Genomic DNA, 25,407 nt, shown 5'->3' with positions numbered 1-25,407 from the left:
AGGTGAGTCCCTCTGCACAATAATGATCCTTTCAGTGCCTCAAATGACATCATTTGGGGATTTGTCGAGTGACCACACTGCTGCTGATAAAGAAGAGATAACGGGGGAAAATATTTGTCATCTGAGTCTCTCACTATTTTTCTGAGTCATATATGTTCTGATGTGGTAGTGGGAGTAAAGAAGACTCTTATGACTGCTCCAGACATTAGGGATGGAAAATTCTTAGATCATTCAGCTTACCCTTCAAGATTCACACAGGATTACAACTTTTTGTTCATCCTCTGAGCTGACTTCATCTTCCCATACTTCCTTCTCAGGAGAAACAAAGTGGTGGGTGAAGATCTCAGTGCTGGGGAGATGTTCTCAAAGGATCATGCCAAGCAGTGCCAGTCCTGTCTCCCTGGAGGAATGATCAGACTCCTGCCCAGGTTGTCAGACACTGATTTCCATTCTGACCCTCTGTGAATCCAGAGCAAGTCACTTTCAAACATTCTTGTGCCTCGTTTTTTCTTCTTTATCAGTGGTGTCTGATAGAAATAGAATGTGTCTACATGTGTCATTTTAAGTGTTCTAGGAGTTTCATGAAAAGAATAAAGAGAAATGAGTGAAATACGTTGAATGTATTTTTTTTTAACTCACTATATCTGGACTATTATCATTTCAAGGTAAAATCAATATAAAAATTAAGGAGATATTTTACATTCTTATAATTCATACCAAATCTTTGAAATTTGTTGTGTATTTTATACTTATAGTACATCTTAGTTCAGACTAGCCACATTTCAAGTGCTCAAAAGCTGCGTGTGGCTGGTGGACAGAGCAGTTCTACATAATGGAAGAAAGGTCTATTGCTTTTTTGTTATTTTAAAAGAAGTCTTTTAATTCAAAATAACACAAAACGACATCACAGTGTGGTAATATTGAGTCACAGGGGTTATTCTACAGCAGATGAATGGGTGTACTGTTCTCAGAAACAAGAGGAATCAATGTCTATTGCTTTTTGAAGAATATTGTATAGTATTTTGGAGCTGAATGAATATCCACCTTAAACAGTTAGATACAGGTAAAGCATGCACAGTGATGCCAAGAAAAAATACGAGTCCAAGTAGCCCCCTAGATGTTGTTAAGAAGACATTTTTAAAGATGTCATGCACTGTAAACCTCCCAGAAGAAAACATAGGCAAAACATTTTCTGACATAAATCTTAGCAATGTTCTCCTAGGGCAGTCTACCCAAGCAATAGAAATAAGAGCAAAAATAAACAAATGGGATGTAATTAAATTTATAAGCTTTGCACAGCAAAGGAAACTATAAACAAAACAAAAAGACAACCTAAGGGATGGGAGAAAATATTTGCAAAAGATGAGACTGATATGGGTTTAATTTCCAGAATACACAAATAGCTCATACAACTTAATAACAAAAAACCAAACAACCCAATCCAAAAATGGGGAGAAGAGATAAACAATCAATTCTTTAATGAAGACATATAAATGCCCAATAGGCCCATGAAGAAATGTTCAATATTGCTATTTATCAGAGAAATGCAAATCAAAACTACAATGAGGTATCTCACCTCACACCAGTCAGAATGGCCATCATTCAAAAGTCCACAAATAATAAATGCTGGAGAGGATGTGGAGAAAAGGGAACCCTCCTACACTGTTGGTGGGAGTGTAGTTTGGTGTAGCCATTATGGAAAACAGTATGGAGATTCCTTTAAAAACTAAAGATAGACCTACCATATGATCCAGTAATCCCACTCCTGGGCATATAAACTAGAGGAACTCTAATTGGAAAAGACACATGCACTTCAATGTTCATTGCAGCACTATTTACAATAGTCAAGACATGGAAACAACCTAAATGTCCAACCTCAGATGACTGGATAAAGAAGTTGTGGTATATTTATTCAATGGAACACTACTCAGCCATAAAAAAGAATAAAATAGTTTGCAGCAACTGGATGGACCTGGAGATCATCATTCTAAGTGAAGTAAGCCAGAAAGAGAAAGAAAAATACCATATGATATCACTTATATGTGGAATCTAAAAAAACAAAGACACAAATGAGCTTATTTACAAAACAGATACAGACTCACGGACATAGAAAACAAACTTATGGTTACCAGGGGGGAAAGGGAGTGGGAAGGAGTAAATTGGGAATTCAAGATTTGCTACTAACTACATATATAAAATAGATACACAACAAGTTTCTACTGTATAGAACTGGGAACTATATTCAATATCGTGTAGTAACCTATAATGAAAAAGAATATGAAAAAGAATACATATATGTGTATCGATGACTGAAACATTAAGCTGTACACAGAAATTGACACAACATTGTAAACTGGCTGTACTTCAATAAAAATAAATACATTAATTAATTTTAAAAAAGATGTCAGTGATTGAGCTGGTATTGAGAGACTGAGGCATGTTAAGAAAGATGTTGAACTGAATAGTTTATTGTAATGACAAGTGCAAACACGAAGGTGGTGGCTTAAAGGAGAGTTGACAAACCTATCCTCTCTTCCCAGTCCTGTCCAAGGCAGAGGGTGTTCTGGCAAAGGTGTTCTCTCCAGGTGTTTGGCAGGCAGACTCTGTCAGCAGAAAAGGCCAGCTCAACAGGGAGCCTCAGAACGCAGTGTCTGGCAGGGAGGTCCCCTGCCCTCTGCTCCCTTTGTGTAAGGGCAATAGCTAACCATTGTCAAACACCTGCCAGGTACCGGGCTCTGCAAGGATTCATCTGTCAAACAGACTGTATCTGTTTGCTAGGGCTGCCATAACAAGATACCACAGCCTGGGTGGCTTAAACAACAGAAACTGGTTTTCTTACCGTTCTGGAGGCTGGAAGTCCAAGAACAAGGTGATTTTCTGTGAGGCTTCTCTCTCCAGCTTGGAGGTGGCTGTCTTCTGTGCATCATGTGGGCCCCTGATGTCTCTTCCTCCTCTTCTAAGACACTCAACACACTGAATGAGGGTCATACCCTGATGGTCTCATTTGAACTCAATCACCTCTTGAAAGACCCTATCTTCAAATATGCTTACATTCTGAAGTACTGGGGGTTGGCACTTCAACATAAGAATTTTAGGGGGACATAATTTAGTATATAACAGGTATGTCCCATCTTACAGATGAGGAAACTGATGCCCAGTGAGGATAAGGGACTTGCTAATGGTCAATAAATGGGTAGAGACTACAGCCTGGATCTCATCACTATGGCCATTTTGTTTCTTCAGGCAAAAAAGATGTGTCTGGCTAGTTCTGTGTAATAAATTTGGAAAATTCAGATTTTCCCATCTCCTGCATGATGAGTTGGGTATTTCATGGGGAGTGGCTGATGGACAGTAGAGTCTGGGAGGGTGGAGAGTAGAAAAATGCAGTGGAAGCAGCTTAGGGACTGGAATCCGGAATCTGGGTGAGTTTTGGCTCTGTCATACACTAGGCATGTTGCCGTGGTCAAGGCCTGCCCTCTCCAAGCTTATATGACTAATATTTATTAAAGTACAAATACTTAGCGTTGAACATATATCATCTCATTCTATGTTCACAGCTACCTGTGAGGTCGACACTATTATTACATCTACTTTACAGTTGAAGGAGAGGCTCAGAGAGGTTAAGAGACTTATCTAAGGTCACACAGTCAATAAGGCCTAGAGTCAAGACTTAAACCCAAGTTTGTGGATTCTAAAACCTTAACCATATCCTGACCCAGGAATGGAGCCCAGGGATATAAAATCTTCTGCTTTCTCAAGAGGAAAAGTCTGGGTTTTTAATGTAAAATCTCCAGAGTTTTATGAAATCAGTATTAGTGACTGTGGCATGATCTTCTGAATGACTGGATTTCAGTCTGTGCCTGACACTTAGGAGCCATTTAAGCTACCACAAATTCCTTAACCTTTCTGAGCCCTAGTTTCCCTGCCTGGAAATTGGAGATTGTGCTGTGTACTTTGACATGAAAGGTGAGACAGTGTTTGTAGAGTGCCTGGTGAGCACGTTGTAAGTGATGAGAAAACAATTAGCACCAACATCAGTGGTGTCTCTCCATGGGATTGTGGGACTGCAGGTGGAGGGCCTATGTGGCACTTTGAGGGGTCAAGGACGGAGCTGTCACCTTGAAAGTTCACACCCAAGGTTATGCCATTTTACCTTTAGTTTTGGAATCTTCCACAGTTCTTTTAAAAAAAAACCACCCTTTGTTGCAGGGTTGGGAGGGATAATGGTTAATACCTTAGTAAGCATTAGTTGGCCTTTACTCATTCAACAAGCATTTAGTGAATTCTGAAAGTGGTGACAGAGTAATTCACAAACTCAAATTTGTGTAAGAAATACCTGAGGAGCTTGCTCATAATAAAGGTTCCAAGATGCCTTTCTCAGACAGTCCAATTGAGTCGGAGTGGGATGGGACCTAGGAATCCGCATTTTCACAGCTCTCTGGGGATGCTGATGCAAGTGGTCCTCAGACCATAGACTGAGGCACAATTGGTCCTGGAAGGACTTCTGGAACTGCTCTTGCCCCCCACGGGCACAGCCTTTTCTGCAGGGTGGTCTCACCTGGAAAAGCTACCACTCAGGGTGGGCCAGGGGGTCAGCCAGGTGGGAGAGAAGGCAGCAGGGAGATTCTGTCCTAACTACATGGGCTGAAGTCAGATTCTTTACAGTGAAAACTGCCAGTTCATTCTTAATAAATTTAAGTAATAAAAGAGGACCCTTTCAGGGTCCTGAAATAAGCAGTAATTGCCAAGATCAGATTGTGCTGTGGACTGCCCTCCAGGCCCCTAGTTACCATCAGCATAAACAGCTCCACGCCCAGCAACTGCCAGGGATGGTTTTCTTTCTCACCAAAGACCCCGAGCAAATGGGACGGTTTTTGCTGGTGACAAAAGTAGCTAGCATGCTTGTGGCTCTAACAGGCCTGGGGTTGTCAGTCATTTCTCGGCTTCCCACCCACGCACCTTCGTGCGGTGGGACTGAAAGTGTCCCCTCTCTCTCTTTGAGTGAAGTCCCTCAGAGATTCAGAGGGAGGATGTAGCATGAAGCAGAAAGCTGTGCCCAGGGCTTGGCACCTGCTTGGCTCTGTAACTGCTGTGTGTCTCTGCTGCTGCTGCTGCTGCTGGACCACGCAGGGATCTGGGCTGTGACATTTGCTGCCCAGGTTTTTTTTTGTTTTGTTTTTTTTTTCTCCCAGTAGCATCTGGAAGAGACTTTGGGAGGGCCTAATCCAACTGCATGGTATTCTCTGGAAGCAAAGCTGAGCCATGTGGGCAGAAACAGCCTCTGGTCTGTTGCTCTCTTTCTGCCTCGAACACTCACTGCACATACCACAAGGTTTTTTTTTAGAGGTTAGACAAATTTGCATTCTTCTTCAAACTAGAGGAAGTGTTAGAGGAAGTCATGTATTAAAAGAATTGGGCGGGGGAGCTTACGTTAGGAAGAGATGGGCTTCTTGGCAGCTTTCCCTGTGGCCAGCAACCCCAATAACCTTTGTGCTATTAACCCTTAAAGGTATGGATCAATGCTGGAGTCCAGTTCATTATTTATCTTAGACAGCTCTGTCTCTTTCTCTCTTTAAACCTGAGCTTTAGACTAATCAGCTGCAGTTTGTCCAATAATTCAGCTCCAACTCCCTGGAGACGCCAGCAAATCACAGAATAGCGCTCTTAATATTGAGGACACCAAGAAAATCCACCCAGCACACATGGGGTGTTGCCACTGTAAGGGAGGGCCAGAGGAGGGATGAAGCCCCGGGCTGGCCCTTTCATTTTTACCTTGGGACTACGGATGAGCTTGTCTTTGATGCCTTCATTGGTTCTGCACTTTTTTCTTCCCTTCATAAATCCAGTGACATGATATATTGACAGGTTAACCAAACCTCAACTTAAGCTGTGTGTTAAACTGAGCCACGGCAAAGAAAGGAATTAAATTATTGGCATGAAACGACAGGACACTGGAGGGTATGGCATGGCAAAACCACTAGTAAAAGTGGAAGCAAATGACTTTTGAAGATACTATTACCTGTGCTAAGAAACTTCAGGTATAGATCTGGATCAGTTCTAGACCTACACAAAACTGACAGAAGAGTATAATGAATGCCCACATGCCCTTTACCTAGACTGACCAATTGCTAACATGGGCCATTTTTGCTGTATCTACATATATGTAGCTCTGTGTGTACATGTGTATCATCTAAAAGTAAGTTTAACACATCATGACACTTTATCCCCAAAGACTTCAGCTTGCATCCCCTAATAAGGACATTTTACAAATTGCCACACCATTAACACTGAAGAAAATGAACGGTATTTCCAGAATCACAACAGCTTTTAAAGTAGTACTTTCGTTATGGCTTCTGGTATTCATCCTCACATCCGGGGTCACAGAGCACTACGTATGTCAGCCTTTGGGAAGGCCTGTGGGTCTCCCGATCCAAATTGGGAAATAAAGTTGCCAAGAGTTAAATGTTAGATTAATTTATGATCAGAGCAGTTATGCAAAGTTACCTTACAAGGCATCAGGGCTGCCAGATCTTCAATAGATGACTGTGTCCAGATTAAAGGTATTAATGTAGCTAAAGAAAAACCCTTGTCAGTCAGAAAGGGCCAGAATGGGGCACAAAGATGAGACCCAGGGGCAGAAATTTCAGTGCTTGTTATGCACAGTTAGGGCTGTCTGCTCTTGAGGACTAAACTAGACAACTGGGTATCTTAGCTTTCATCCGATAAAACAAAATACGTGTTTTTTAAAGGAAACCTGAAAGTGGCTATCAATGTCTGGAGGCTCTGAAGGGGTGGGGAAACCAAGAGAAAAATATTCCCTGGGGTGGGGGGTCAGAGACACAGGTGGATACACCTTCATCTGGTGGCTGGGTATTCAGGACCGAGGGAGGCACCAACTCACGCAGCAGGGCGTAAGGAACAGACACCCTATCAGCTCTAGGAACTCTCAGTACAAGCTCTGCATCCCCCTCAAGCCAAAGGCCTTAAAGCCTTAAGAAATCTGAGTTCAAACTCTAATCTGTAAAGCACAATATCAGATGTGTTCCCAGCCTCGCCCTCAGGTCCCCTGTTCTTCTGGTTTCCCTCTTATGAAGGCCTAGAATTCTGTCTAGAATAGAGACTCGATACTCTTATTGTGCTAGGAGCTTCCTGGGGGCGGGCAGAGTGCCTTATTCACACTAGATGCTTGAAAGCAGCTTGCCGAGTGAGTGCCTGAATGCATGCCTAGAGGAATGAGAGTAGCACCCGAGGGATGGCACGGGCACCTGGAGGTGGGGAGGGCAGTGGGGAGGCTGGAGGGTCATGTTTCAGGAAGTCTAAGGTCTTGCCTAAGTCCTTCTAAGTCGGGTGCTATTAGGCAGTAAATCTAGCCTTTTTCAGTTTCCCTTGTCTTGCTCTGAGGGTGGGGCAACTGAGCGGGGAAAGTGACTGGCGGAAGAGGAGGAGTTGAAGGAACCCGAAAGACTCCCTACCTGGAGCGTGAGAGGAGATGGGCCTCCGTCCTGCAGAGCTGCATTCCTTGCCCTTTTGGGACCACCGCTTCCTCACTGCCAATCCAGGCTTCTGCCTTCCAGCCTGGGCCCTACTGAATGCAGACTACAGTACACACTCTAGTCAGTTACCTCTGGTAACCGACAGTCAGTGATGGCAGGAAACCCCCAGATGTCACCATGAATTTGGGACATTTGCCAGCTAAAAAGAATCGGGCAATATACTTCAACCCCTTGATTGTACAGCCACGGAGGCCAGGGATCAAAAGTTTAAACAGCTTCTCAGAGGTGGTGGTGGGACAGCACTGGAAGGCACAGCTCACCCTGCAGCCCACATCCTTCAAGTCAGCATCGCTCCAGAGAGTGCCAAAGCAGCCCGTTTGCCCGTCTCCCGGCTCTGTCTTTGCACACCCTCCCCAAGGTGGAAGGAAGTGGGTTTCCAGCCTTTTCACCCTTTTGCTCATCACCATTCTCCCCTGAGGTGGGAAGGGAGGTTTTACCATAATTAACTATCAAACTTTTGCTATGAGATACCGTCCCAACAACAACAAAAAAGACTTATCTGTAGAGTGGAGATCCCTCTAAGTAGAATGTAGGGATACGGGGTGTTGTGGGTTGAATTGTGCCCCCCCTCAAAAGATATACTGAAGTCCTCACAGGGTCCCTATAAATGGGACCTTACTTGGATAAAGGTTCTCTGCAAATGCAATTAAGATACAAGTTAAGATGAGGTCAGACTTGGGTAGGCTGGGCCCTTCATCCAATATGACTGTTGTCCTTATAAGAAGAAAGAAGACATGAAATAAACAGGCAGAGGAGAAGATCTTGTGAAGATACAGGCAGAGAATGGAGTTACACGGTCACAAGCCAAGGAATGCGTGGCGCCACTGGAAGCCAGAAAGGGCAAGGAAGGCTCCTCCCCTAGAGTTTCTGCTGACACCTTGATGTTGGACTTGTAGTCTCCAAAACAGTGACATTAGAGACAACCAGGTTTGTGGTACTTGGTTACAGCAGCCTTAGGAAAATACACGGGGCAAGTGGGACTTAGCTGGAACCTGGGAAGCTGAGGCGGGAGGAAGCCAGGATATGGGGCTAGGGATAGAAAAGGATGGAGGGAGGGGGCCCAGGTAGAAGGGCCCTCAGGTGCCCATGGAACTTTTACCTGGCGCTGTCTAAAGGTGAGCAAGGGGAACAGGAAAGCCACGTTGGGTCTCCTTCTGGATGATCATAAGCCAAACCCATTTCCTTTCTGGCCACTGTGGGGCCTAGCAGTGGGAAGCAAAGAATTAATGTCTAGAAATTAAATCTCTGACATCATCTCTGGTTGGTCCCATCCCCTTTGAACTCGTACCTCTTCATTCAGCGATGAGAACAGTCAGGAACTGTCTGCTGGCATCTCACCTGTGATGGGACCTGAAGTCCCCCAGGGAATAAGCCGCATCTTACAGGGCCCTTTCTCTGGGTTCCTGCCAGTGCCAGGGCTGGGCTTGGCGTGTCCAGGTCTCTCAATCTACATTTATCTGTAGGGTGATTTGGTATCACAGCAGGAGTACATCCTCGGGTGGTTTAGGTTGTTTAATTTTAAATATTCCTGCAAGTCTGTGTAGAGTACAGCAGTATCTTTGCCCTCCTGGGCAGGAAGTAAGTCACATGGCAAGCGGCTCCCGTCTACTCAGTGACCTCAGGCTGGATGGCTGACATTGCGAAGCCTGGCAAAGCCTTCCAATTTGGGCTTTTCTTGTTTGTACTTTCAAGATGTTTCTGATTTAGAAAATACCCATCTTGCCTTTTCTGTTTCCTGCTTCAATCTTCTACCCTGATCACATGGTTCCTTATCTTCCTTTAAGAACCATTTGTTTGTTCTTACAGAGTTCAAAGAGCAAGATGATATAAAAAGAAGCCTTACTTCCCTCTCTGTCCTCATCCTCCTCTCCCTGGACCACAGGGACAGATAATGGTCATTAGACTCTTATTTATTTTTTCCAAGACTCTTATGCAGATAAAAACATATAAAGATATTCTTATAACCCCTGTATTTCTTCTACAAAAGATAGTATACTCTATTCACTACTTGACATCTTGCTTTTAAAAAATTTTTATTTTTGGGGGGTAATTAGGTTTATTTACTTATTTTTTAATGGAGGTACTGGGGACTGAACCCAGGACCTCATGCATGCTAAGCATGCGCTCTACCACTGAGCTATACCCTCCTCTCTTGCTTTTATTTTTTATGCAATCAAGACTTTATTCAAATGTAACGTGTGCAGTAAAATGTACAAAAAGTGAGTGTACAGACCAATAATTTTTTTTCTTTTTAAAAATTTAGTTTTCTTGTGTGACTTTTAAAAACAGCTTTATTGAGGTAAAATTAGCATACAATAATAAACTGTATGTGTGTGTATATATATATGTACACATATACATATATCTCCATGAACTGTCACCACAATCAAGACAGTGATCATGCACTGCGCTCAGAAGTTTCCTTTTGCCTCTATATTTTCTTATTAGCCACTAAGTTAGAACAGATTGATGAGTTGGGCTGAAGACATCTAACATTATGCTGATTTACACCCTGTGGTTATTTCTTTGAGGGTCCAGTAGTTCCTCCAGAGCCCAGGAGGTAGGTAACAGAATGTAAGTCTTTACTACTAGTGTCTTATTGATCATCTAAATTTCTGACGATTAAACATTTGACCTCAAGGGACTTTGGTAAGACTCATTTGAAGGTATTTTGTAGTAGAAAGCTTATTTTGTCAGCCTGTAAAGCTACTACTGCCAAAGGTTCTGGTCCTGGGAAATTTGACTCAAAGAATCAAAGATTCTCAGAAAAAGAAAGTTTCATGGAATTTCAGGTTTTCCTTTGTTTATGAACCATAACTCTGGGAGGAAGGAAATTAACACTCATTAAGCACCTTCTAAGTGTCAAGTACTTCACATGAAATAAATAATTTAATCCTCACAATAACTACTACAGAGATGGGACTGTCACCGGTTTTACAGAAGACTGGATATAGGATCTGAGAGTCTAAGCAAGTTGCCCAAGATGACACACTAAGAGGCATGAGCTGGAGTTGAAATTTAGAGCTATTTTATTTTAGAGTCCATCTGTTTTATATCATGGCCTAACCTCTGCTCCTCACCTCTAGACAAATATTGACAGTTTATATACAGAGATATATATGAATATGTGTGTGTGTGTGTGTATATACACATGTGTGTATGTACACATACATATACACGTACATGCATACTTATTGGGATGTGCTGTATGTTATATGTTATACACTTCCAAAGCCCTTAGAAAAAGAAAATTAACAGTCCCTAACAGAACGTGGAGGCAAATTGGTCATAAAATACATGGATAAATGAATTTTGCTATTTATATAAAATGACATATGTTGAGTTGTTCCCCAGTGTTCTAGTTACAAGTACTGAGAAGTTTTATTATGGCCTGAGAATTGTGCTCTGTGTTGGATGGAAACACAGAAAGGATGAGATACAGCATCTACTGGTAAAGACAGTTTCATATTGCTTGGAGAAGTAAGGCATAACGAGGGAAACTGTGTGTAGTGACTGTGAGCGTAGTGTGGTTCTGGGAAAGGCCTGACTGAGCGGGGAGGAGGATTGGAGGATGCAAAGTTGGATGTATAGCTGGGGGTCTGAATCCAGAGCTTAAAAACCAGACAGTGAAGTTTTGGTGACTTGCTCAAGTTTACAAGGAGAGCTAACAGCCGAGCTAAGACAGGGTGTCAGGCATCCTGCCTGGTTATATAGTTGGCCCTTTCTATCTGTGGGTTCAGCAGCTGAGGATTCAACTAACTGCGAATCAAAAATATTCGAAAATAAAATCCAGAAAGTTCCAAAAAGCAAAACTTGAACTGGCTGTGCTGGCAACTATTTACATAGCATTTACATTGTATTAGGAATTATAAGTAATCTAGAGATGATTTAAAGTGTATGGGAGGATGTGCATAGGTTATATGCAAACACTACGTCATTTTATGGGACTTGAGCATCCATGGACTTGGGTATCTGCAGGGTGTCTCTGGAACCAGTCCCACTCAGATATCAAGAGATGATCTTACATCTTCTGTATTCTCCAAAAGCTGAAATCTTTATATCATAAGACCCAATCTTAATTAGCTGTAAGTTCCACAGGAAATGAAGTCCTACAGGAAACTGATGACCCACTCAAGAGGGGTGACTGAAGAACGTCCCATGGAGGGCACATTTACAAAGGTGGAGCAGATTCAGAGAAGAGCAACTAGGGATGGTAAGGGACCAGGACCAGTCAAAGCAGGAAGCCATTGCCACCCCCGCCCCCAAGGGTGGGGTCGGGGGGAATGGGGTGCAGAACCAAGGTTTTGAGCTTTGGGTCAGGGAATAAATACCTCTTCCTCACTGTCCCCACATTCTCTAGTCACTTGCTGGTTTCTCCTATTGGCCCAAACCAGTAGGAAGCCAAAGGTCATGGGAATTGTGTGGGTACAGTCCCCAGAGATCAGCCTCCTACAGGGCAGAGTGGAAAAGGACAGAGGGTAGATTTGGAGGGACAGATGGAGAAGTCAGTGCAAAACCTGTGCTGGGGGGATCCAGTAAGGCTTTTCTGGGCAGTACATCAAAGGAGCTATTCCAGGTGCCCTAGAATCTCAGTTTTAAATTCACTCCCTTTTGTAATCCAACGGCTTTGTCCTGGTTCTTAGCAGCCACTCTCTAAACCCAGGACCTTATTCTTACCGGAGTCATCATTTCCTGCAGAACCCAGATACAAGTGCCAGCTGTTGAGCTCAAGCCCTTGCTGAAGAGGCAGTAATGGGTCTATTCTTAGTCAGTATATTGTGATGGGTTAGCGACTTGAAGTTCAAGGTAGTGGGTGCCCAGATAACTCTGAATGATGGTTTTGTTTATTGGTTTGAAAGAGGTTCTCCTCATTAACTCATTATCTTGCTGGAGAGGCAGTAGCATTTTGGCTCCAGCTTTTAAATGATAGTGGCTCTATTTCCGACTTGCTTGGAAACTATTATTAACTATTATTCCAAACAATATACTTGCATATTTGACAATCTGGAAACCAAATTTAGCTGGGCAAATTATAGACAACTGCTCTCTATAATGTCACTGTGATGTTCCAATTTTTAAAAAATGGATGATGAACAAAGCCAGCTTTAAATGCTTAAAACAATATTTTATGTAAGAAATCATTTCCCCCAAAGATACTTAGATCTCTGAAATGTTCCCAGAGCTCTCTGGAAGATAACTAATGTTTCTTTCAAAGGAAAGGGAAGTTGCAGAACATCAAATGTATGCAAAAACCCTTCAAAGCTAGATGTGCCATCAACTTATAAGGAGTTATGTGGAAACTTAAGAGGTAATTTAAATGATTTAAGCCCTACAGTTTCCCTTCCTTCTCCAAAACCCCCCAAGACCAAGCTCATAATGTTAGACTGACCTTTAGCATATGTGATTTTAATGAAAGACAAAGCATTCCCTGCTTCTGAATATATCTCAAACCATTCTTTAAAGTAATGATTTCTTGTCAAGGCCCTTGCACCTACTTATGAAGAAGGGACATTTGACTTTTGAAAAATATTTTACAAGTTTGACTCATCTAAGTATATTATAGCTTTATTCTTGCAAACAAGAGAAACCAAGAACAGCTTGGGTAATGAAGAAATCTGTTAATACAGTTGGATTGGAATGCCACTTATTTGGATTCCATTGTGTGAGATAGGCAAGTTACTTGACCTCTCTGAATCTCAGTGTTCTCATCTTTAAAATGAGGATAACGATACTATCCTGCATGCTTATTGTAAATAGCAAATGAATTTGTGTGTAAGCATTAAGGTATTTTTTCGACGGTACCTGTTACATGGAATACAGTGTGAGAAACCAGCCACCGTAATTCATCATGAGCCATCTCAGGGTTCAGGGCTCTTACTGAGGATGCTATGTTGCAGAGGACCTACAAGACAAAGAGACTGTGGTCATATATACAGCATCTGAAAAAAGTCATGGTTTCCAACAAACTAGTCTAGCATATGTGAACCTGGGGGTGCATCTATTTTCAAACTTCTCTCTTGTTGTACCACAACCAGCTTGTTTTGCCTGGGATTACCTGACCAGGTAGCTCAGGGACTGTGATAATTGGGACAATGAAGGTAGTAGTACCTTCCTGCAAAATGATTTGTATGATTGGTCTGCTGCCCATACAATGGAGAAATGATACTTCTAGACTTGGGGAGGATGTTGATATGAAATCGTGACCTGGCTCAGGTGGTGATGTTTCAGGAATTAAATAGCTTCAAACTTAAAACAGTTCCAAAGGACAGAAATTCTATAACAACCCAGGGTCTTTGTTTCAGTAGTCTTCAGACGTCTGCCCTACTCCAGAGAGCTCCTAAACGTGAACCTTTGGGGGAATAGTAATCTGTTCTTTATATTTTCCTGATTTTTTATAAATCTTACACAATGTGTAATCATCATTTTATAATTTATACAATTTATAGCCATCAAATAAAATTTTTTGAATATTATTAGAAATTGAAATTTATTTTAATGTATTTCATATGTTCTATAACCACTGAATCTAAATAGAACATAAAACAGAGGGAAGGGGGAGAAGAGGTAAAAGAAATTTCAGCAATCTGCTGCAATATTGCCCTTAAAGGGGGCAGTTAGAAGTAAATTATCCACATTCTGAAAACTTTTATCCAAATCCTGATTCTTACACTCAACAGTTGTATGAACCTTGGGTGAGTTACTTTACTTCACACTGCCTCAATTTATTTGACTGCAAAATGGGAACATAACATAAATATATCATGAGATTTAATGAGTTAATATATATTAAATGCTTAGAAAAGCAACGGCAGATAGTAAGCAGAACCTAAATCTTAGCTATTGTTATTACCCCTCCTAGAAACATCCTCTAGAATTTTCCTGATGTGTGGCAATTCAGCCTTTTTTCTATTGTATGTATTCAGTTTAACCTGGTTAAAAATCAAATTATATTGAAAAGGTAATCATGGAAAAAAGCCTTCCCCATCTTCACAAATGATCCATGATCTTGTTGTCCAGAGGCAGTCACTTCTAATCCATACTTTTAGCTGATTATTTTGATATTTGCTTCCTTAGGTCTAAATACTAGGCATATACTGCTATTTCTTGCTTTATCCACTTTAGATTGATATTAATTTCTATTGTAGCAAGTTTAGCTTTTGAACCCTTCCCTTTTCCATTACTCTAATTGTTCCAAAAATTATGGTTAATCATATTTAGCATTTATTGTATTATGACTGGGTATATATTGTTCACCTCTGAGCCAAATGGTGTGCCATAATTATGCTTTGTTTGTTTCAGAAATTTTTGTTTTATTGGAGATAGTTAATTGCCTTACTTTTTTATTTCCTTAAACCCTCCTCTCCTCCACTCCCACCACATGCTCATTCAGGTTGGTCAAACACCTCCTGTTTTATCTTCAAATGGTCAACTTTCTTGGATAATCAACCGACCACTGTGCTCCAAAAGGCATCCCTCCCTGAGTCCTTTATCCTCCTCCTCCAATCTGGACTTCCCTAGGCTGGTTGCCCGGATGCATCCTGGGTTTTCCTTACACCTTTCTTGGATCTTCCATCTTCATATTATTTCACTCCCTTACTTTTCTGAAGCACATCCTCTAGAAGCATATTAAAAGAGTGCATTGGAAGTAAAATTCTTGACTCCCTGCATATTTGGAAATGTCTCTCCCCTACCCTCACACTTGATTGCTCATTTGGCTGGTAATAGAATTCTAGGTTGAAAATAATTTCCCTCAGAATTTTGGAGTCTGTACTGGTTTGATGTCTTCAAGCTTCTCAGCATTCTTATGTCTTTCTGATTTCATTTCTTTTGTACGTGGCAGTCTGTTTTTTTCTCTCTAAACGCTTTTAGTCTCTTCCTTTCTATGCTGGCATGCTTTATTGTTTATTTAGTCATTGTGCTGAGTACTTTGTGGTTATTTTCAGTCCGGAGACTCATACCATTGAGTTCCGGGAAGTTTTCTATTATTCTTTGACAATTTTCTCTCTTCCACTTTCTTCATTCTTTTCTTAGAACCACTGTGTCAGACTTCTTGAATTGATTCTTTAAATTCCTTACTTCTATTCCTCTATTTTCTTCTCTTTTTCTTTTGTTGCCTTGTTGGGGATATTTCATCAAACTTATCTGTCAGTCCCTTTACTGAGCACTTAAAAATTTATGGGGTTTTTTTCTTTTTTTTTTAGTGAATACTATACACTTCTGTTAAAAATTCAACATTACAAAAGAGAACATAGGTAGAGGCAAGCCTTTCTCTAGCCCTCATTCCTCAGACATCCAGTTCACCACCTTGGTAGGGATATTTGGCACAGCAGAGGGTGGAGCTGGGTATTTGATGAAAGTCTGCGTGCTGAGAGATCAAGTTTCAGCTTTCTTTCTTAATGAATGGAACCATACTCCTAAATAGGAACTGGCTGGGTAGCTTTGCTGGAGAATAGAATATTGGCTGTCAGCATCTTTAGGTCTTTCCAGAGTTGCTAAGATTTCCTAATGTAGAACATTCTAATATTCTGTTTGGAAAGTATAAATCTGAAGCCTGGTTGCTAACATTTCGAGAAGAGAGCTGGGGGTGTGGGGTAGGCAGTGTTTGAAGGCTCTAGCTCCATACTCTATGTAAATTTCTACTTCATCTTTCTGTTTTCAATATGGTACCACCACCCTCAACTATACTTGGTCTCCTAATCCAGAGATACTCTCACCCTCTTTTTTTAAACCCTCTCTAGAGTCTTACCTGTTTTACCCTCTTTAGTCTCTGCTAGGTTTGGGGACGGGAAGTCATCTGGCTGAGTTGCACAAGGGTAGGGATCTGTAGTCATACTGGATTTTTTTTCTGTCCTTTAGATTGGATGGTTTCTTTTGATTGTTTCTTGTTTACTGGTGCTTTCCTTTGTGATCTCCATCCAACTCTTACTTAGTCTACCTAGGGAATGTTTTATTTTAGGTATATCACAGCTGACCCTGGAATAATGCAGGGGTTAGTGTCACCAACTTCCTCGCAGTTGAAAATCTGGATATAACTTATAGTTGACCCTCCCTATACATGGTCTGCCCAAATTCATATGGTGATTCCCTACTGGGGACTCAGCTAACACCAGGTTGTGTAGTACTGCAGTATTTACTACTGAAAAGAATCTGTGCATAAGTGCACCTGCACATAAATGCACCTGCTTAGTTCAAGCCCTGTTGTTCAAGGGTCAACTTCAGTCAGTTTTAGAATTTCCTTTAAAAAATTAGTTTCCATAACCCTGCTGAGATTTTTCTACCTTTCATTCATTATATTTTTATTTACTTTATTGATCATAGTTATAACAGATGCTTTAAAATCCTTGCCTGCTACTGTAAACATCTGGGTCATATCAAGGTCAGTTTCTGTTGATTACTTACTCTCTTGAATATGAGTCACATTTTCCTGTTCCTTCAAACGCTGAATCATTTCGGAAGATATTCTGGACATTGTGAAGGTTCTGCTGTGGATAATCTGGAAGAATGTTGTCTTTTTCCATTGATTGGCTTTTAGTAAGCAGTTACCTTGATTGCATTTTAACTGAAAACTCTGATTTGGGGTGGTAACTCAAATCTTTCTGTTCTTGTACCTTTAGCTGGGCTGTTTGCAGTTTTCCCAGTGCACGAGTACCTTAAGAGTCACTCAGATATTTAGTCAGAGTTTACACACATAATCTGTGGCTCCCCGTCACTGGCCCTCACCATTCCAATATTACGACTTCAATTTCCAGTGGCTGTGGTTGCCCTGAACTCTGCTCTCTGGTTCTTCAGGCTGGAAAGACTTCAGGTTTCTACTGGAGTTTTAACTGTGCCATCTGGTTACCTTCCTTCCATCAAAGGGGAAGAAAAAAGTAGGGGGAAACTCACCATATCAACCTGTACCATCCCTTTTTTCCAAATGTCAATTACCCTCTCTAGAATCTGCCTGCTTTTGTTCACTGTACAGTGCCTTCAGATAGTTTTTTTTTAAATTTTGTTCAGAGTTACTAGTTATTATTTGTAAAATGGCAGGTCCAGTATAAGCTTACTGTATTATACCAGAAGTAAACACCTTCTAACTGCTTCTTAAACAAACTTTTAAACAATTATATGTTCAGTCACTAACTCCACTTCCAAAGTAACTCAGTGCCACCTCTTTCTGAGCTTTTTGGGGGTTCTGTGTGCAAAAGATAGTACCACTGCTACTATATTCATCCCTAAAAGATCTTTTAATGAGCATGAAATGACATATAAATAAAGTGGGAAGGAATGGAAGACTGGGTCATAGAACTTTCTAAATCAGACAGAATCTCTGCTGCTCTTCCATTTGTCGCAAACTGGCAGAAGTTAGGTTGTTTTAGCCTCATGTGGGCCAAAATAAGAGTAGTCAGCATTTTAAAACATGAGGCTAAGGGTGTCAAACATCAGAATCCCCTGAGTGCTTGCTAAAAATGCAGATTTCTGGGACCTATCTTAATCTTCCCAAATCAGAATATGGGGGTGCAGCCTAAGGATTTGTAGACAGTAAGCAGTTGCTTATGGTATTATTATTGTTATTTTTGATGGAGGTACTAGAGATTGAACCCAGGACTTCATGCATGTTAAGCATGGGCTCTACCACTAAGCTATTCCACCTGCCCCCCTGTCCCCATCCCCGCTTACGGTATTATTGACTTAGGCTGCATAATCAACAAACAGCCTGTTGGTGTGTGTCTGACTTGCTGTTTATCATAAACGGGACTGGTATTACCAGTCAGACGCAGCACCTGATTTTAAGTCAGTAAACATGCTTCGGGATGGCAAACACAAAATGTTTGGAAGCATATTGCATGGTAGGAAACAGTTTTTTTTGTTTGTTTGTTTTGTTTTCTTTTTTCCTTTTCTTTTCTTTTCCCAGGTCAGTTTGAAATAGGGTTTTGGAGTAAGATTTTGGTGCTGCAATTTGAAGATGCTCGTAACATCTACACTCTGTAAGTTCCTACCAAGAAGTCATTACAATGGACAGCAAATACAACTCTTTTGCTATAAAGAGATGACCTGGTGGCTATTCTCTCTGGCTTTTTCTCGTCTGCCTTCAGTTGAGCAGTATGAACTGTACTGCTTTGTATATTAATCTCATAGGACCAGTCACTTCAGGGCATTGCATTCACACTGGAAAGCTTTGTGAAGGTTATCTCATTAGTTTCTGGAAGTTAATTTTTACACTTACCTTCCTACAAACTCAAGAGCCTAGAGGAAGTGTGGTAATTGGTCTGTTAGATCAGCCTAATTAGGAATTGGCTTCATTCTAAATTCTAAATTCATGCTACTCTAGTCAATCAACTTAGGTCTCAATAAATTTGTTCTAGAGAAGTCTGTGTACTTTTTAAAGAACCCCTTTTCTATTAAGGTACAGGCAGTTTCCTAAGAAAAGTCACCCCAAACACCTATGACTAAACCGCAGAAGAAGAAGATGTGGGCATAATTCAAGTTTTTATTTCCAACTGAAATAAAATTGGAATCTCTTCAGGGCTTTAGTTAAAACTTTTGGCTTCATTCACTGGTCCAGAATTCAAAATAATTTGTCCCTCTGGTCTTGTTCTCTTTTCCTGAAGAATATTGAATTCAAATCACGTGAAACGGAGCTAATCTGTTCTAGCTGAATTTTTGGAATTCTTTAAACCCTCAAATAAGTTAATTTTATCTGGGACTCAGGAGACCTGGTGAACCTCAGTGTTACAAGGTTTTCTCTGAACTCAGAGCACCCAAGTGTTCTCTGGAGAACCAGCCCTGAGGGTCACAATTTTCAGTTCCTCCCTCTTTCTTTCTTTTTAACTACCTATTAACTATTTCCACTTTTCAGATTGGGAAATCGAAACACTGGAAAGATAAGCACTGTGCTCAGGTCTTGGTTACACACACCTTTTTGGAGGGGACCAAGACAGAAATAAAAGGCAGGTCTCCCTCTCCAACTTGAAGCTCCAACTCGAACCTCTACTACTGGGCCCTTTACAAGGTCTTAAGTCAGTGCCTCACCCTCTGGGGTACTTGAGCCCTTACGGGGTCTTTGAAGGGAATAAGGATTTTTGAATTGTTTTCATTAATTTCAAAAAGTCCAAGAGAAATTGCACATTTCCCAAAATAAAGCTGCATGAATTAACTAGGATGTCATAGTACTTTTGCTTTTGATTAGAGTTAAATTAATTCAGTTTGATAACATTGATGATCATGCTGATCTGAATCTGTGATTACAGTTATATATGTCTTAGCTGATTAAAATGAAAAAAAAGGTTAATTATGTCTTAATAAATGCAGTTTATTTGATAGGCGGAAGTTTATAAAAGCTGAAACTCATCAGGAAAAAATATGATAAATTTGGGGAACTTTCTACATATATCTAGAATGGCCAGAATGCTGAGGCACATGCACCTGTAAAATATATCTATCTAAAAATTCTTCTGAAATCACAAGATTCCATTTATTTGTTCTCTCTGGTTGCCTTAACATGGATGGTATAAAGTCAAATCGCTCTTTCTTATACTGTTAGTTATGACTATGGTCCATTGATCAGCTAATGTCCATCATCCACAGCTATTTAGTCTTAATTGTGTATGTAATTTCAACTGAGTGGGCTGATATCTGTGGAAGCTGCTGGCACATTTAAAAGAAGGTATTTGAGAGCCACAACACAACCATTATATTACATAACAGAGAAGAGACAACTTTAATCTATCCTTCTGCCAAAACTGAGGAGATACTTTCCCCAGGTGCTAACAGCACACGGCAGTTGTTAATGTCAGTGAAGCTAGTTTGGAAAGTATAAATAGAAGCATAACATATTCTCTGATCTCTTATGAATCATTCGGCTAGTCCAAAGACAATTCTTTGAGGAAGTTCTCCACTTGCTTCCCTGAGCTAACTCCCCAGCTTGGGGTTTTCATAATCATATTACAATTGCCGTGGCTTTAGGTGTCACGTTTGTGACTCACCTGGTTTGGGCCGCTTGAGACAACCAGTCCAGAGTTCACATTGCTGAAAGGCGGTGACTGAGATCATTGTTTCCCCAGGGCACAGCCTGCAAAGGTTAAATCAGTGGGTGGATGGGACAGGCGCTGGAGCTCGGGAACACGTGACTTGCTAAATTTAGGCTGCGTTCTTCCCTAGTAGATTCTGGTTCCAGAGATCATTCTGGAGTGTTTCTTGGCCCTAAGGAGATGGCAGGCATCACCCCCACTGCTGTTCCCAGGCAGGTGCCCGTGAACTTTAAGGTAACACCAGAACTTGCTGACCGCCAATCACAGCGGTTATTTGTATGATCCCTGCATGTCTATTGGAGCATATTACACAAAACCATGTGATGTGATGGAGGCTTAATCTTCTCAAGTTCGTCACATGTCAAGGGGGGCTGGGGCAGGTGGCCTCTAAGGATCTCTCAGGCTCTGGCCGACTTTGTATAACCCTAAGTTTCCTTGAACAGTAACTCTCAGAATGACAATTGCCCTGGTCCAACACTCTTGATCAAGATAACGCCAGACAGGTGGCAATTTACATGTGTGCGAGACTCTCGTTGGGGGTGGGGAAAACTAGGTTGAGACAAAGCACGTGCCTCAAAGTACATATTTTAATTCTTTAAAAACAAAAAGTCCCACCCATCAAGTCAACTCTTTTCCTTTCTTTTCTTCGTGCTAGCGTAAAAAACAATCAGCTATGACATTTATAAGCAACAGTATTGGAACCTTTCGTCCCAGGGACTTGAAGGGTTCATGATTACAAATTTTTAATTGTGCCATTTTCTCTATTCTCAGATGTGTCTTTAAGGTTCTTAACTTTCTGTTTGTCTTTCATCCTAAGCTCACTCCCCTGCATGAGATGTGTAGGTTTGGCATCTGTGAATCCTCTAATTAGTATTTAATTCAGCTGTCATCTGTTTAGGCTTGACACCAGCCTCCATTGCTCTAAGCCTATGTTGTTTAATCCTCACAATAACCTCATGATTTACTCTCGTCCTGTTTTATAGATAAAGAAAAGGAGATTTTTGAGAGGCTGAGTAATTTGCTTAAAGTCACATATATGTGGGGAAACAAGAATCAGGCTAAAGTGCGTTTGACTTGAGAGCACTTGTGTTCTTAATCACTATGCTATATTGTTCCCCTTCCTTTTGCTGAAAAGAGGAATAATATGTGCTCTTTCACATTGGAGAGAGTGTGGTGTTAGCAGATCTCCTCTGCTTGAAGACATCCTCTGTGATGGAGAGGAAGGGGCTTGGGGTAGGGGATTCTCTTGCCAGCTTTACCAACAAAATAAACATATATGACTTAATACCATTTACAGAAGTTAAAAAATACACACATACAAAGCAAAAATCCACAATTTACAAGAGTACATTCCAGCAAAATGACATATATTAAACCCATTATAATGGCTGCTCTTGGGGGTGAGGAGTAGGAATGGGAAGTGGGGCTACAAGGCAACAAATACTTCAGACAGGAGAGGGGACGTCTGAGGGCCCAGTGATGACAATGTGACGTGAACCGAGAAATGTAATGGACGTGACCCTTTGTACTTGAGTATCTGACCTCTTCCCCACGAAAGAGTAAAAGCCAGGACAAGAGAAAAGTAGATCCGGTTAACATAAGACCTGGAAGGGCAAGGAAGGTGTGAATGAGTGTCTCCTCCCTCACATTCAGAAATCATTTATTTGGTCCTAGAATCAAGGGACTTTAATATAAACACAGGTTCATGGGGGAATGAGGTTGGCTCCATCAGGTATTTAAGTTTTGCCAGAGGATAAAGGTTTGTGGTCCCATCATCCGTACACTAAAGGAGAAGCAGTTTCAGAACATGTAAACTAGAAAGGACAGTCAGAATTACGTTACAGAAAAGAAAGCCAAAGTTCAGAGTGGTTGAAGGACTAAACCAAGATGGTTTGTACCAGATCCCAAATGACAACCCAGTTCTCTCCCCACAGGCCCTCACCGCTTCCCCGGGCTCATGTGCCTCAGCTGGTCTCTGGACAGGTCCTGTACAGTGATATTTCCCTGTTTCTCTTATTGAACTTGGGGTGGATTTGCATAACCAGTTTTTCCTCTCTTCATTACCTTGACTCGAAAGTCTTTTACAAAATACATTATTTTTTTCCCCTAGTTTTATTGAGATATAATTGACATATAGCACTGTATAAGTAGATGTGCAGCATAATAATTTGACTTACATACATCATGAAATGATTATCACAATAAGTGAACAAGAGAACATTTTGCTTTGTGTGTATGTATTTTTAAACTCTCGTAAATGGTATTAAGTTGTATATGTTTACTTTGTTGGTAAAGCTGGCAAGAGAATCCCCTACCCCAAGCCCCAAGCCCCAAGCCCCTTCCTCTCCATCACAGAGGACGTCTTCAAGCAGAGGAGATCTGCTAACATTACACACTCCCCAATGTGAAAGAGCACGTATTATTTCTCCTTTCAACAAATGAACATTATCATCTCATATAGATACAACATTAAAGAAATAGAAAAATATTTCCTTGTGTTGAGAACTCATAGGATTTACTCTTTTAACAACTTTCATATATAACATAGAGCAGTGTTAATTACATTTATCACGTTGCACATTACATCCCTAGCACTTATCTATCTTATAACTGGAAGGTTGACCACCTCCATCTAGTCCCCCCTACCCCCTGCCAAGAAAAGCCTTGACTTTGGAAGGTGCTCAATCAATGTTGATGACTATGATCATCAATACTAAGGAAAATGGTCGTCGACTCTTCAAACACTTTCGTAAGGAAATGAGCTGACTACTACTTGTTCTGGATTGTTGTGGGTTTTTTTTTTTAATTTTATTCTAGTTTCAACTCTGCTGTTAATTAGCTGTACGAATATGAATCAGTCATACTTACCTTGGCCTTAGTATCTTCATTTGTCCGACGACAGTGGGTGGTTTTATATTCTCCAAAGAACCTTGTAATTAAGGATTCTTCTGGGACGGGAGGACCAGCAACCCTCACCAGGGCAGGCATAGGAGAACTCATGCTCACAGGCGTCCTCTACGTAGCTCATTTCACAGCTCAGTCTTACAGGACCTCTGTGTCATTTCATTAGCGAATGAGCAGTGAGGTGCTCACCAACAGCAACATGCCATGTAGAGACAGCCAGTCCTTGCCTTCTAGGCACTGGTACCTTATTGGCGAAAGAATAACAATAGACAGAAGCATACTGAGTGCAAGTCCGGCAGGGAGTCCAAGTGCTGTGCTTGCTCACACTACCTCAGACCCCGCTATGAGCGGCCATGGAAACCACAGAGGAAGAGTGATTTACGCTGGGCTTTGAAGGGAGGTAGGCTTCTGACAGCAAAGGCAATGAAGTGCAACAATACAGGTGGAAATCACAGACCAAAGACACAGTCAAGGGGGCTCAACCTTGCTGGGGCATCTGCAAGGAGCTGTCTAACTAGAACAGAAGATGATGGTGTTCAGATCTCAGCTTCTGGATGAGTGAGGGAGGTGACCAGGGATAACTAGGGAGGTGACCGACGGAAGGCTTTATTTACAGCAAATGTTAGTCTGCAGGCATTTGAGTGTGCATCTGAGATTGAAAATATGAGACTGTGAATTAACAAAGGTGTTTGGATTTGGAGCCAAAAGCTGAGTGTGACTGTGACAGGAAAATCCACACTGGCTGGGCACTTCCTGGGGGTACTCTGTAGCTACCTGACCATTAGAATGTGGACATGAACTCTCTGGGAGTTAAAACAAAGACAGAATGAGGACATCCAACCTACTGAGAGATAACACAAAACTGTTTGAGAATAACAGATGAGTATTTGAGAATTATGAGGCGAGTGGAGATCGCTGCAAGTCAGAATGATTTTAAAAGGCAGCTTAAAATGAAACTTTTCTTAACAAGAGATAGTGAGTCTATGAGAAGATAATGCTACTAAGAGCTTTTACTGCCCATACTGAAAGCATATGTGTAATGTCTGAACAATTATATTTTGCATCTCAATAAATTCATGTGGCTACTAGAGTCAATAAATAAATAAATCTACTGTTTCAGATACATCAGAGGGTCCCCCTGGAACTTGGAATAATTTCCTTCCCTATGGTTATTTTTATACATGTATAGACAGGTAGGTGGATAGATAACAGATATAATTGGATAGGGGGCCAAAAAGAGAAAAGGTGAATGACCTTGCATGCCTGGCTAAGAAATTGAGGCTTTCTCTTTGGACAATACAGAAACCACTGGTGTGCTGTTTGGATGAGGATTTTATATACTGAGCTTCTGTCCGGTTTTTGGAAGCTAAGGGTGAATTATCAACCATGAAACAGGAAGCATGTAGCTGCTGAGAGCCCTCTGGGAGGCCGACTGGACCTGTTCTCAGAACTGCCATCAGCTTTGCTCCGGGAGCAGGATTGCTGGGCCCAGGGCAAGGCGCACAGGGACAGAAGGGCTTAGCTGCAGCCTCCTCTAAGGGCTGTCTGTGACATCAGTGTGGCAGTGCTGGGACAGAATGGAGCTTTGGGCTTCCTTCCCTGGCCTCACGGGGCCTTCCTCCTGTGGGTTCCTCTGCTTCTAGCAAAAGGAAAGAAGACAGATTTTTGGAAGGAATAAAAACCGAACCTAGGTTGTTGTTTCAGCAACATGCCTAAAAATAACTAGCACTTATATGACACTCAGTGGAAGCAAGAAAGTTAGATTCCTTTTTAAATATGAGAAATTTAAAATTTTTTTAAATTTATTTTTTAATGTTATAATTGGGCTTATATAACTTTCTCCTCTCAGAAATTTCATTTTTCAAAATAAAATACTAGAATCCTTACAGTGAATATATAAACAGAAAGATACAAACACATACTTGAACCTACAACTGTCT

General features: G+C 41.2%; 1 long non-coding RNA gene across 1 annotated transcript; it reads right to left on the bottom strand.

Moving 5' to 3' along the window:
* Positions 1-13,180: 13,180 nt before the first annotated feature.
* Positions 13,181-23,603, bottom strand: LOC140689474 (uncharacterized). Its single transcript, XR_012064455.1, has 3 exons — positions 23,432-23,603; positions 20,519-20,604; positions 13,181-13,455 (listed from the first exon to the last, which is right to left on the bottom strand). It is a non-coding gene; the product is annotated as an uncharacterized lncRNA (long non-coding RNA).
* Between the last annotated feature and the right edge of the window lie 1,804 nt (positions 23,604-25,407).

This window comes from Vicugna pacos, chromosome 26 (genome assembly GCF_048564905.1).
Source record: "Vicugna pacos chromosome 26, VicPac4, whole genome shotgun sequence".
Classification (NCBI taxonomy): domain Eukaryota; kingdom Metazoa; phylum Chordata; class Mammalia; order Artiodactyla; family Camelidae; genus Vicugna; species Vicugna pacos.
Note: the sequence above shows the minus strand (reverse complement) of the source record. Positions and strands in the feature narration are given on the sequence as shown.